The sequence below is a fragment of the Aquarana catesbeiana genome, linkage group LG08, assembly GCF_042186555.1.
Source record: "Aquarana catesbeiana isolate 2022-GZ linkage group LG08, ASM4218655v1, whole genome shotgun sequence".
NCBI lineage: Eukaryota > Metazoa > Chordata > Amphibia > Anura > Ranidae > Aquarana > Aquarana catesbeiana.
In genome coordinates this window covers 139,566,955-139,581,629 of record NC_133331.1, presented here as the reverse complement: position 1 = coordinate 139,581,629, position 14,675 = coordinate 139,566,955, and the positions used below count along the sequence as shown (strand labels likewise).

Here is a 14,675-nt window from a genome sequence, read left to right as displayed (position 1 = left end):
GCAGAGGGCCGGTGACTGTCAGTGGGATGCCAGGCTGTAGAGGGGCCAAGAGTGTCTGGCTCAGGCTCTAAGCAACATGCTGAGAGGCTGATCCAGCTGCCGGTCAGGCATCTGGATGGATCCCGACATTAAACTCCAGTTCCCTCCAGAGTCTATACCGGCTGAGTGACGTCAGATGACTTTAGCCCGCTGTCGTCTGAATCTGGGTCACAAGAGTGCAGAACTAAGTGCATTCCTGTGACCTACCAAAAAGGCTTTGGCCCTACTTCTCCTCAAAGGATAAGTTCACCTGTTTTTAGGGTGGAACATAAAACATGTTCCCAATGCAGATGCAGATGCTGCCCGCTTTCCCCTCTCCCTGTGACAGTTGTACGGAGAAAAGTTCCTCGTACTAGCTGTCACTTTTTTAAATCAGCGTGGCCGTGCGTGGCTGCGCCCACATGGCCACTTCATTAATTCACACAGCTCTGTATCTGAATGAACTACAGGCCCTGACATTCTTTGCAGCTGTTGGCTTGTAGTTCTCGGTGAACTACCACGGCTGTGAAGCGCTGTGGTAGTTCGTTGATTCTTCCAGTCAGTGTATCTGCTTGCCCATACCTGGATATACGGGCAACACAGGTACACTGACAGACCTGCAGGAGACCTGCAGTGGAGTGGTGGGGGGTTGGAATCAGTGACAGCAGTGGTGGTGGTGAGGGGGGTTTGACCAGCCCATTGATCGCAATGGTGTGGGGGGTGGGATCAGTGGCAGTGGTGACGGAGGATAGGGATGACCAGGGCCGTCTTAATAGCATCATGGTCCCCTGGGCCCCAGGTAAACAGATATCAAGTAGGTAGGAGGCAGACAAGCTGAGCTACCCCTTTTGGGTGGAGCTCCGCATTAACTGCATGAACAATCATTCTGTACAGCAAAGAAACAGTGGGAAAATACTACATACATAAAGTAACAAAGCTGTTCTGTGCATATAAGATATCTGCTAGAATGATGCCTCCCCAGCACTATGTCCCCTCTACACCCCAGATATCCCCCAGCACTCTGATCCCTCTACACCCTAGTTATTCCCCCAGCACACTTACCCCTCTACACCCCAGATATCCCCCCAGCACTCTGACCCCTCTACACCCCAGATATCCCCCCAGCACTCTGACCCCTCTACACCCCAGATATCCCCCAGCACTCTGACCCCTCTACACCCCAGATATCCCCCAGCACTCTGACCCCTCTACACCCTAGATATTCCCCTAGCACTCTGACCCCTCTACACCCCAGATATCCCCCCAGCACTCTGACCCCTCTATACTCCAGATATCCCCCCAGCACTCTGACCCCTCTACACCCCAGATATCCCCCCAGCACTCTGATCCCTCTACACCCCAGATATCCCCCCAGCACTCTGACCCCTCTACACCCCAGATATTGCCCCCAGCACTGTTACAATATACCATAAGATACCCCTTGTATTGTGACCCCACTACATCCCTGATACCCCCTACATGGTGGCCTCTCTGCATCCCTGATAGCTCTAGCACTATAGCCATCCAAGATACCCAAAGCATTGCTACACCCTATACACACCAGATCCCCCCCCATTGTTTTCCCCCATACACCTTTAAAAAACCCCAGCACAATTATTCCATCCATGTAGTACCCCTTTTTCCAGTGGAGGTACAGTGGAGATACAGTGCTTGTGAACTTTTGGCTATGTGCCCACCTCCAGCACTGTGACAAGGACTCACCTATACCAATCAAGCAGGCAAAAGGAGGGGCGGAGGAGGGAGCATCCCTCCGGGCATTCCAAGCCCTTCGGTGCAAACAGTGCTGGACAGCAGCACTGGTGCTCCGGCCCCGGCCCTTCCATGCTGGCTGTGAAAAAATAGGTATAGTTTTGCACAGCGCAGCGCACCGCTGCCAGCATGCCTCCCCTGTGTATCCATCACTCTCAGCGCCATCATGGGACCCCCAATTTCCAGGCAGTGTGGGCTTATGGAGCAGCTGCTTTGGGGAAAGTGCAGGGCCCCCCATGCAGCTGGGGTCTCTGGGCAGTGCCCAGGTATGCCCACTCATTAAGACAGTCCTGGGGATGACATCAGTGGCGGGGATAGGGATCACATTAGTGGCAGTGGTGGGGATAGCGCTGACATCTTTGAATGTATCTGAGAATTAGAACTGTTAAAATAATAAACTGACAGTAAACTGATCCTTATTGTAGAAATAAGCATTACCCTCAAGTATTGCTTTATTATGCTATGCCAGACTGCCACTGACCTGTGTAGTTTGCTGTGTGCTTGTAGCATCTGAAATGTTTTGCTGTGTTCTGTTCAGTTTCTTGAAGTTCATGTACAGTGGCTTGCTGCATTTCAAGGGCACTGGTAGAATGTACATGATGGGCACTGGCGGGCTGCATATCATGGGCACTGGCGGGCTGCATGTCATGGGCACTGGCGGGCTGCATGTCATGGGCACAGGCAGGCTGCTGCATCTGATGGGCACAGGTACTGGTGAGGCTGCATGACAGGCACAAGCAGGCTGCTGCATCTGATGGGCACAGGCACTGGTAAGGCTGCATGAAGGGCACAGACAGGCTGGGCACAGGCAGGCCACTGCATCTGACTGTTAGGCTGCATCTGACAGGCACTGGTGAAGCTGCATTGATCTCTTGTATCATGTCTGCAGTCTCTGACCGTCTCCTGTATCATGTCTGCTAGAGCAATGTGTTTAAGTTTGAGATTGCAGACATGATACAAGAGATGGTTAGAGATGGAGGACATGACACAAGAAATGGTTAGAGACTGGGGACATGATACAAGAGATGGTTAGAGACTGAGGACATGATACAGGAGATGGTTAGAGACTTAGGACATACCACAAGAGATGGTTAGAGACTGGGAACGTGATAAAAGAGATGGTTAGAGACTGCGGACATGACACAAGAGATGGTTAGAGACTGGGAACATGATACAGGAGATGGTTAGAGACTGAGGACATGATACAAGAGATGGTTAGAGACTGAGGACATGATACAAGAGATGGTCAGAGAGTGAGGACATGATACAAGAGATGGTTAGAGACTGAGGACATGATACAAGAGATGGTCAGAGAGTGAGGACATGATACAAGAGTTGGTCAGAGACTGAGGACATGATACAAAAGATGGTTAGAGACTGAGGACATGATACAAGAGATGGTCAGAGAGTGAGGACATGATACAAGAGTTGGTCAGAGACTGAGGACATGATACAAGAGATGGTCAGAGAGTGAGGACATGATACAAGAGTTGGTCAGAGACTGAGGACATGATACAAGAGTTGGTCAGAGACTGAGGACATGATACAAAAGATGGTTAGAGACTAAGGACATGATACAAGAGATGGTCAGAGACTAAGGACATGATACAAGAGATGGTTAGAGACTGCAGACTGCATTTTTCTTGACCTTTCTTGCACTAAAGGTGCCAAAAATGGCCAACCATAAATTTATATAAATTTAAATTGATGATATTAAATAAAAAGTTGAATATAATACAACTGTATATAAAAATATAAATAGTTTTTAAAAACTGTCATTTTCGGTATTGGTTTCGGTTTTCGGCCTAGTGCATCCTTCATTTTTGGTTTCAGTTTCGGCACCAAAATTTCCATTCGGTGCACCCCTACAATATGGCTCAAGCTCTGTCAGATTGGATGGAGAGCACACATGGAGAGCACACACATGAATATGCTTTGATCTGATGGTAGCTCTGGCTGTATGTTTTTTTTTTTTTAAACAGAATTTTTTTTATTTATCTTCAAAGGGAGATATATTGTCATATATAATTACATACAAACATAAAGCGTTATATAACGGCTATTACATCATATTTCAAGGCGTAGAAGTAAAGCAGTGCATTACAAACAGTACAAAACACATAGAATGTTAGGAACCAGTCATCTATGTGACAAATTGCATAGGTCTATAAGAGGCTCTTATATATTCAATTGCTCATATGAGTTGACTTATGTGGTTGGACATGGAGGATTAATACCGGTGTAACTCCCCTGGGGGGGGGGGGGGGTGCATCGTGAGAGTAGGCGGAGGCCCCAGACAGTGCACTATGGTGGCTAGGCATAGGGCTAGAGTCCGGGGGGGGGAGAACCTGTATGACATCAGCTCCATGCACATTCCTTGGCTTAATGGGACTCCTTCTCAAAGTGGGGTGGCTTTTAGCTTTTGACCCAAGAGCCCCATATTTTCTCAATTTTTTTTGGACATTTACGACTCATATACGCAAGTTTGTAGAAAGGTAGGTTGGAATCAATCAGAGCTCTCCATTGCGCAAACGTGGGAGGTTCTGGCTGCTTCCATTTAATTAGGATAGCTTTTCTGGCATAGAACGAGGCATAAAGAATTAACAATCTTTTGTGTGTTAGGCGTAACAGTGTCACAGATACCCAAGAGGAGGATGAGAGGTTCAACTCTTAGGTTTAGTCCTCCTACAGAGTTAATGTTGTGAACCACATCTCTCCAGAACTGCTGGATAAGGGGGCAGGACCACAATACATGCAAGAATGTACCCAGTTCAGTGGTGCATTTAGGGCATCTATCAAAATTGAGCTGGGCATATTCTTGATAGCCCTTGGGGGGTGTGGTATGCCTTGTGGAGGGACTTTAGCTGGATGTATCTATCCCTAGCTGAGATCATCAGAGGGATATATTGTTGGATCGCCTAATCCTAGTCATCATACGCAAGGCTGGATAGATCCTCCTTTAATTTATGAAAGAGTTTAGTCCCTCTGCTATTGTCCTCACAGGATATCCAAAGATACAGTGAGGAGAGGATACCATCGCATTACTGGAAATTTAGAAAACGCTCCACCACATGCAACTGTAGTTGTATTTCAGCAGGTAATTGGGCTTGTACCGCATTTCGCAATTGCGAGTATCGGAAAAACATCTTCGGTGGGATTTGGAAGGTGTGTTTCAAGTCATCATAAGAGAGAAGTCTTCCTTCTGGCATAATCTGTTGTAATGTCTTAATGTCATATCCAGCCCAGACTGCTGGGTCCAGGATAGTCTGGAGGTGGTGGTGTAGCCTAGGATTGCCCCAGAGTGGAGTGTATGGGGAGAGTGTGTTAGTCGTGCTGGGTCTAGCAGACATTTGTTCCCATACCCGGGTTGTCGTGCGCATTGGAGTTGTCATTGTTGGGTGCGCTTTTGGACCCCTAAACACCAGCTTACAAAGTGCTGAGTGGGCCCCCTGGATGGCTGCCTCTAAGTTAACAGACGGGTTTAGTATGTGATTGGGTGAACCACCATCTTACTGTCACCACAACCGCTGCCCAGTAATATTATTTAACCACTTGCCGACCATCCGCCGCAGTTGTACTGCGGCCGAATGACACGGCTGGGCGAAACGACGTTATGTAACGTCGCTTCGCCCTGTGCCCACTAGGGGGCGCGTGCGCCCCCTGCCTGCCCACGGAGCCGATGCGAGTGCCTGGGTCAAAATTGTCCAACGTGTCCACCATAATGTTGCAGTCCCGATAAAAATCGCAGATCGCCGCCATTACTAGTAAACAAAAAAAATGTAAAATAAAAATGCCATAAAACTATGCCCTATTTTGTAGACGCTATAACTTTTGCGCAAACCAATCAATATACGCTTATTACATTTTTTTTTTAACAAAAATTTGTAGAATACATATTGGTCTAAACTGAGGAAAAAAAATGTTTTTTTTTTAGATATTTTTGGGTGATATTTATTATAGCAAAAAGTAAAAAATATTGCGTTTTTTTTCAAAATTGTCACTATTTTTTTGTTTATAGCGCAAATAAAATGAAAACCGCAGAGGTGATCAAATACCACCAAAAGAAAGCTCTATTTGTGGGTAAGAAAGGACATCAATTTTGTTTGGGTGCAACATCGCACGACCACGCAATCGTCAGTTAAAGCGACGCAGTGCCAAATCGCAAAAAGTGCTCTGGTCAGGAAGAGGGTAAAATCTTCTGGGGCTGAAGTGGTTAAAGCACGGAAGTGCTAGTCCACCACGGAATAGGGGCAGTTGCAAGGTAGTTTTAGCCACCCTGGGGGCCAAGCCAGCCCAAATAAAGTTCACCACCTGGTCTAACTTTTGAAAAAAGGAAGCGGGAATAGGGACCGGGCAGCCCTGCCTAGTATCTCTATGTAGATAGAAGAGGGGTGAAAGGATGCCATTTGATCTAACTGTAGCTGAGGGGTTTTTGTACATTAGTTGTATCCAGGAAATATATTTAGGACCAAAGTTAAACTTCTCAAGGACCCGACAGAGAAACTCCTACTCAGAGTAGAAAGCCTTCTCGGCATCTAGGGAGGCCACAACACCCGGGGACCCTGTAGCAGTTGCATGGGATATGTTTGTGTATAGACGACACAGATTGATGTCTGTACCCCTGCCTGGCATGAGGCCTGTTTGATCACCGTGAACCAGGGAGATGATAAGTTGAGTTGAGTTTGTTCACCAGAATCTTGGTAATTATTTTGGCATCCATGTTGAGAAGCGAGATTGGGCTGGAGGAAGCACAGAGCTTGGGGTCTTTATTAGGCTTAGGGATCACCACTATCACCGCCTCTGAGATAGATGGTGGGAGGCAGTCCTCCTCCACCATAGTCAAGAGTAATTCATGAAACTGGGGGATGATGAGTTCACTATTAGCCTTATAAAATTCTGCTGGTAATCTGTCAGGGCCGGAGTTTTAGCAGGTTGAATTGAAGCTGTCTGTACCTCTTTGATAGTCATTGGGTCATCTAATCTAGTGCGAGCAGCATCTGACAGAGTTGGGAATTCTATTTGGGCCAGAAATGCCTGTAGGGTAGCTGGTGTAAAGTCTGCTCTAGACCTGTAAAGTTGTTCGTAGTATTGTGCGAATCTAGCATTGATCAGCAGCGGGTCAATCTGTAGGTCTCTCTTGTCATCTGTAAGGTTAGCAATGTGAGCTGTGGTGGAGCGTTCCCTAGCCAGCCACGCCAATAGGCTGCCCGATCTCTCACCTTGTTCGAATATCCTCTGCGACTGTGACAATAGGAGCTTCCTAGTAAAGGTAGCTCTTAGTACCGAGATTTCTTTGTACAGTGATTGCCCAGCTGCATATGTCCCTGCATCTCTGTTAATCACATAACTGGATTCTAAGGCCGGAGCCGGACTTTCTGCCTCCTCCAATGCAAGCCTGGTGTTTTTCCTTACCTATTTAATAATCATGCGATATTGCCCACATGTGTAGGCCTTATAGACATCCCACAACATCGGGGGAAGCCATCCCCTTGTGTGTCCAATAGGTGCCCATCTCTCCCACAATCTCAGGGGCAACACGTTCATCAGCTACCCAGAAACCAGAGAGCCGCCATAGGCCTGCGCCAGCTGGTAAATCCGTTGTAAGTTTCAGCAGTAGGGGAGCGTGATCTGAAATACAATGAGGCAAGATTTAACCCCCTGGGTGTGGGAGAGTAGAGGGCCACTGGCATAGAACAAATCTGTCCTGGAGAAGGAAGCATAAGTGGCAGAGTGGCAAGTATATTGCTTTTCTATAGGGTATTACCACCTCCACACATCACTGAGACCATACACATCTGCCCAGCGAGACAGTGGGTATTCAGTGGCTAAGTCAGGGTTGAACTTGTCTAAGCTTAGGTTTGGGGGCATATTAAAATCCCCTGCCAGCAGAACAGCAGCCATTGGATAGCGGGCCAATACTGGAGTTAATTTATGGAGGATATTGAGGGCGGCCGGAGGGGGAATGTCTCAAACCTGACACACATTGCATGGAGAGCAACATATCTCCCCTCTGGATCTAAATGCATATCTAGGAGAGTAAAGGAAATACATTTATGGACCAGGATACTAACTCCTCTAGAGTAGGTGGAAAATGTTGTGTGGTAATAGGAGCCCACCCAGGGCTTTTTAAGAGCCAGTTTCCTGCTCCCTGTTAGATGCGTCTCCTGCAATATACATACAGTATCTCACAAAAGTGACTACGCCCCTCAGATTTTTGTAATATTTTATTATCTTTTCATGTGACAACACTGAAGAAATTACACTTTGCTACAATGTAAAGTAGTGAGTGCACAGCTTGTATAACAGTGTAAATTTGCTGTCCCCTCAAAATAATTCAACACACAGCCATTAATGTCTAAACCACTGGCAACAAAAGTGAGTACACCCCTAAGTGAAAATGTCCAAATTGGGCCCAATTAGCCATTTTTCCCTCCCCGGTGTCATGTGACTCATTAGTGTTACAAGGTCTCAGGTGTGAAGGGGGGATCTGGTGTGCTAAATTTGGTGTTATCGCTCTCACTCTCTGATACTGGTCACTGGAAGTTCAACATGGCACCCCATGGCAAAGAACTCTCTGAGGATCTAAAAAAAAGAATTGTTGTTCTACATAAAGATGGCCTAGGCTATAAGAAGATTGCCAAGACCCTGAAACTGAGCTGCAGCACAGTGGCCAAGACCATACAGCAGCTTAACAGGATAGGTTCCACTCAGAACAGGCCTCACCATGGTCGACCAAAGAAGTTGAGTGCACACACTCAGCGTCATAATTAGAGGTTGTCTTTGGGAAATAGACATATGAGTGCTGCCAGAATTGCTGCAGAGCTTTAAGGGGTGGGGGGGGGGGGTGGGGGTTCAGCCTGTCAGTGCTCAGACCAAACACCGAACACTGCATCAAATTGGTCTGCTTGGCTGTCCTCCCAAAAGCATGCCTCTTCTAAAGATAATGCACATGAAAGCTTGCAAACAGTTTGCTGAAGACAAGCAGACTAAGAACATGGATTACTGTCCTATGGTCTGATGAGACCAAGATAAACTTATTTGGTTCAGATGGTGTCAAGCGTGTGTGGCGGCAAACAGGTGAGGAGTACAAAGACAAGTGTGTCTTGCCTATAGTCAAGCATGGTGATGGGAGTGTCATGGTCTGGGGCTGCATGAGTTCTGCCTACCCTGGGGAGCTACAGTTCATTGAGGGAACCATGAATGCCAACATGTACTGTGACATACTGAACAGAGCATGATCCCCTCCCTTCGGAGTTGGCCGCAATATTCCAATATGATAATGACCCCAAACACACCTCCAAGACGACCACTGCCTTGCTAAAGAAGCTGAGGGTAAAGGTGATGGACTGGCCAAGCATGTCTCCAGGCCTAAAACCTATCGAGCATCTATGGGGCATCCTCAAACGGAAGGTGGAGGAGCGCAAGGTCTCCAACATTTACCAGCTCTGTGATGTCGTCATGGAGGAGTGGAAGAGGACTCCAGTGGTAACCTGTGAAGCTCTGGTGAACTCCATGCCCAAGAGGGTTAAGGCAGTGCTAGAAAATAATGGTGGCCACACAAAATATTGACACTTTGGGCCCAATTTGGACATTTTCACTCAGGGGTGTACTCACTTTTGTTGCCAGCGGTTTAGACATTAATGGCTGTGTGTTGAGTTATTTTGAGGGGACAGCGAATTTACACTGTTATACAAGCTGTACACTCACTACTTTACATTGTAGCAAAGTGTTATTTCTTCAGTGTTGTCACATGAAAAGATATAATAAAATATTTACAAAAATGTGAGGGGTGTACTCACTTTTGTGAGATACTGTATGTGAGGGCTGTATTTTTTAAGGTAGTTAAATACTAGGGATCTTTTGAGCTTGGAGTTCAAGCCACGAACATTCCAAGACAAGACATTAAGGGGAGCCATCAGCTTATTGTAGAGGAAACCTGGGCTCACCGTATCAGCTTCAGTAACATATATACAGTCATCACCATTTCAGCAGGCATTGCAATAGTCATTCGTATATAAGCATGGACATAAATACCACCCACTCCCTCTAGTGGAGGGAAATCAGTACTACATGCCTTAAAATCAGATAAAAACAGCATGAAGTATGAACACATACTCCAGTAGTGTCCCCAACCCCCCCCCCACACACACACACACACACACACCCGGCATCACCCCCAAATTCTGGGATGCCTGTCTCCCAGAAAGATTTATGGCAACTGCCCATGAGGCACGTGAACAGTGAACACCAGAGCATCTCAGTTCGTACTTAGAGAGTCCAGCTGTAAGAAAAAAACAGGATGAATGATCCCTGCAGGTCTATGGTTCACCCGGAGTACTTTGGGGGCATAACACTTAAACTTGTTACCAACGTTAAACTGCACCCCCATCTGCCACTAACATATTCAGGAGCGGTATGATTGCTCCGACATGGTGCTGCATGTAGGCACACAATCAGTGCTGCTGCATACTCACAGTAAAAGTTCCCGTGTAAGGTTCAGTCCTGGCAGTGTTCAAAGCTGGGTAGATAAGGGAGCTGATAGAAGACTTTGCAAACCGTGCAGAATAGAAACAGAACAGGTAGGAACATAGCAAGAGGGGGCATTTTACCATCAGGGTCATCCTCTCGGTAGTGTCTCCAGCCAGCGGGACGCGTCTTCAGGGGAGGTATAGAAACATACTGTCTCCCCATCCTGGACCCTCAGTCGAGCGGGGAACAACATGCTGTATTTAATCTTCATGTTGCGGAGGTTGCGCTTCACATGGTCGAAAGATCTCCACAGCTTTTGCGTGTCGACTGAGTAATCAGGAAAGATCATGAGTTTTGCTACCTCATGGCGCAGCACGTCGACCTTCCTTGCTTCCCTCAGGACCAGGTCACGATTCCTGAAATTTAGGAGCCGAAGGATAAAGGTGCGTAGAGGAGCTTCCAGGGGCCCCCCGGTAGCAGGCATTCTGTGTGCCCTCTCCACGACAAAGAAGGCATAAAATTGGGCATGCAGGAGGAGGGCCCTCAGCAGGTTTCCGTAAATGCTGTAGGGTTGGCACCTTCCACTCCCTCTGGTAACCCCACGATGCGGAGTATATTCCTGCAATTCCGGTTTTCTGCGTCCTCCGCTCGTGCCTCCGAGGTCTTCATCTGGGTCTGCAGCATGCGGAGTGAGGCACCATGTTCCTGCAGCGTATCCTCCGTGTCCCCATGTGGTGCTCAGCCTCTGTCAGTCTGGTTCAGAAGCAGTCCATATCTCTCCGGATCAGGCTGATATCAAGCTGCATAGTCTCAATTTTACCCATGAGGGTAGTTTGGCAAGTGGTAATGGCCTGCATCAGGGCATCGAAGTTAGTCTGCTCCTGCAGCTCTGGGTCTGTGTCCTCCGTCTGAGATGCCATGTTAACTGCCTTGGTGAGAGGAGGCTGCTCCTTGGGAGTTGTTTTAGGGGTGTTATGGACCTTGCGGGAAGGCATCCGAAGACACCCCGTTTTAGGTCAGTATGTGGAAGGCGATCTGCAGGGAAACGGGTGATATTCAGAAAAAGGGCTCAGAGCTCTCTCAAGGCACGTCTGCTCCAGTGGCCATCTTGGACATGCCCCCTGGCTGTATGTTTAGGGTCGTTGTCCAGCTGGAACCTCTGCCCCAGTCTCAAGTCTTTTGCAGACTCTAACAGGTTTTCTTCTAAGATTGCCCTGTGTTTGGCTCCATCCATCTTCCCATTAACTCTGACCAGCTTCCCTGTCCCTGCTGAAGAAAAGCATCCCCACAACATGGTGCTGCCACCACCATGTTTCATGGGCCTCTTGGCTGCTTCTCTGATTAATGCTCTCCTTGCCCGGCCTGTCAGTTTAGGTGGATGGCCATGTCTTGTTAGGTTTGCAGTTGTGTCATACTCTTTCCATGTTTAGATGATGGATTGATTTGAACATCTCACAGTGCTCCGTGAGATGTTCAAAGCTTGGGATATTTTTTTATAACCTAACCCTGCTTTAAACGTATCCACAACTTTATCCCTGACCTGTTTGGGGTGTTCCTTGGCCTTCATGATGCTGTTTGTTCACTAAGGTTTTCTAACATACCTCTGAGGGCTTCACAGAACAGCTGTATTTATACTGAGATTAAATTACACACGGGTGGACTCTATTTACTAATTAGGTGACTTCTGAAGGCAACTGGTTCCACAAGATTTTAGTTAGGGGTATCAGAGTAAAGGGGGCTGAGTACAAATGCACACCACACTTTTCAGATATTTATTTGTAAAAAAAATGGAAAACTATTTATCATTTTCCTTCCACTTCACAATTATGTGCCACTTTGTGTTGGTCTATCACATTAAATTCCAATAAAATATATTTATGTTTTTGTTGTAACATGACAAAATGTGGAAAATGTCAAGGGGTATGAATACTTTTTCAAGGCACTGTAAATGTGCACTGCATGGTGGCAACATCACGCAAAGAGTTTTAGGGGTTTTTATTTTATTTTTTATTTTCTACATCTGTCAAAAAAGCAATATTCTTGTAACAAAACTTGGTTTTACTTAAATAAAGACAATATATAACAACTAAATCTGTTTCTGCATGTTCAAACCTTAATACCATAAATAATAACATTTTTCACTCCAGGAGCAGAGTCTAGATATTGTAGAGAAATACTTAATGCATTACAATTTAACTAAATCCATTCGATTTTAGACGACTAAAAGGAGATTTGGTTTACTAAAATGTACTGGAGATTTTAGTCGACTAAATAAAACTAAAACAATGGCAGATGACTAAAATGGAACTAAAACGGCATTTTAGTCAAAAGACTAAAACTAAATCGAAATTTGCTGTCAAAATTAACACTGCAGTAGAGTGAGGAGACCCCATGTCAGGAGAGGTCTCAGTAGAGGGGAGCCAGTCGCAGGCAGAGACACACTGAGCAAGGAGGAGGGGGAATCAATTAACACAGAGCAGGTGAGTGTCAATGTCACTGATCTCCCCCCTTCCCCCAATCAGGTAGTGGTAATGGGGGAAAGGGATGACATCAGTGACAGTGGATTGATGTCACCCCTTTGCCCACCACTGATGTCATCCCTACCCCCCCCCCCATCACCACTGCCACTGATGTCTTCCCTATCCCCCCACCACCACCCCAGATGTCATCCCTATCCCCACCACTGCCACTGATGTCATCGCTATCCCCACTGCCACTGATGTCATCCCTATCCCCCCCATTACCACTGCCACTGATGTCATCCCCCGTTAACACTGTCACTGATGTTATCCCTATCCTCCCATCACCACTGTCACTGATGTTATCCTTATCTCCCCCATCACCACTGCCATTGATGTCACCCTTATTTCATCACCACCACTGATGTCATCCCAATCACCCCCCCCCCCCATTAGCACTGCCACTGATGTCATCTCTATCCCCCATTACCACTGCCACTGATGTCATCTCTATCCCCCATTACCACTACCACTAATGTCATCCCTATCCCACCACCATCATCATCATCGCCACTGATGTCATCCCTATCCCCTATCACCACTGTCACTGATGTCATCCCTATCCACCATCACCACTGCCACTGATGTCATCTTTAGCCCCCATTACCACTGCCACTGATGTCATCCCTATCCCACCATCACTGCCACTGATGTCATCCTTATTCCAGCACCATCTTTGCCACTGATGTCATCCCTATCCCCCATTACCACTGCCACTGATGTCATCCCTATCCCCCCAAGTACAACTAAAACAATTGCAGATGACTAAAATGGGACTAAAACTAAAATGGCATTTTTGTCAAAAGACTAAGACTAAAATTAATCAAAATTTAATGCCAAAATTAACACTGCAGTAGAGTGAGTGAGGGGACCCCATAGGATAGGGATGACACCAGTGACAGTGGATTGATGTCACCCCTATGCCCACCATCTCTATATCATCAGGGCTGTGTGTGTGAGGTCACAGGCGGCTGATAGCAGGGATGTTCGGGGCGCCTTCGGTCAGGGAATGACGTCACAGGATGTGTCAGTGTCGGGGCAGCAGGACCGTAATGCTGTATGTACCTATTTTCTTTTTTTCTTCTTTTCTTATTTCTGTATGTACCTTGAGACTCTAGCAGGCTGGTTCCCCGTTGATCGCGACGCCTGCTCTGGCAAGTCCTCCACTATGGCCAACCATCCCGGAGATGAGGTCAGGGAGCTGCTCAGCCGCGGCGGCCATTATCTGCGCTCTGCACATGTTAGGAGATCCGCAGAGTGTGGGAGAAGGGGAGGAGCCGGGGGAGGGGAGCACATGAATCCACTCACTGACCCAACAACTGTTGGATCGAGGTTGTGACAAGCTTCCAGCGCCTCCTCCTCTTCCTCCCTGAAAGGACTACTACTGTCATGCATTGAGATATGGAACCAGCGGCCGTGGCTGCGCCCTAGGCGGCTGCCTAGTTCGCCTAGTGGTTGCGCCAGCCCTGGCTCAGAGGGGATATAAGAGATGGGGGGGTTACAACGGAGAGAGATTGGAGAGGGGTTTCTGGAGAGAGGAGATGGGGGCTATGTACAGAGAAGAGATTGGGGTGCTTCTATAGAGAAGAGATAGTGGTGGGGGCTTCTACAGAGAGGAGATGGTTGAGGGGTTTATTTAGGATCTTTTACAGATTGGGGTCTACTACAGAGAGGCGATTGGGAAGGTGATCTTTTACCAAACGAGATGGGGTGGGCTACAACAGAGAGGCTATTGGGGATGGGGTACTACAGAGAGGAGCTGGGGGACCAACCACAGAGAGGAAATGGGAGGAGGCATCTACAGGGAGGATACTGGGAAGAGGGGAAGGTTGGTTTACAGAGAGAAGTTGGGGGAAACATCTACAAAGAGGAGATTGTTTGTGTGTGTAGCGCTGGTAG

At 47.2% G+C, this 14,675-nt stretch overlaps 1 protein-coding gene across 1 annotated transcript in view; it reads left to right on the top strand.

Moving 5' to 3' along the window:
* The window catches only part of RUFY2 (RUN and FYVE domain containing 2), a 127,204-nt gene that overhangs the window by 89,210 nt on the left and 23,319 nt on the right, over positions 1 to 14,675 (top strand). The gene's annotated exons all lie outside the window — the stretch shown is intronic.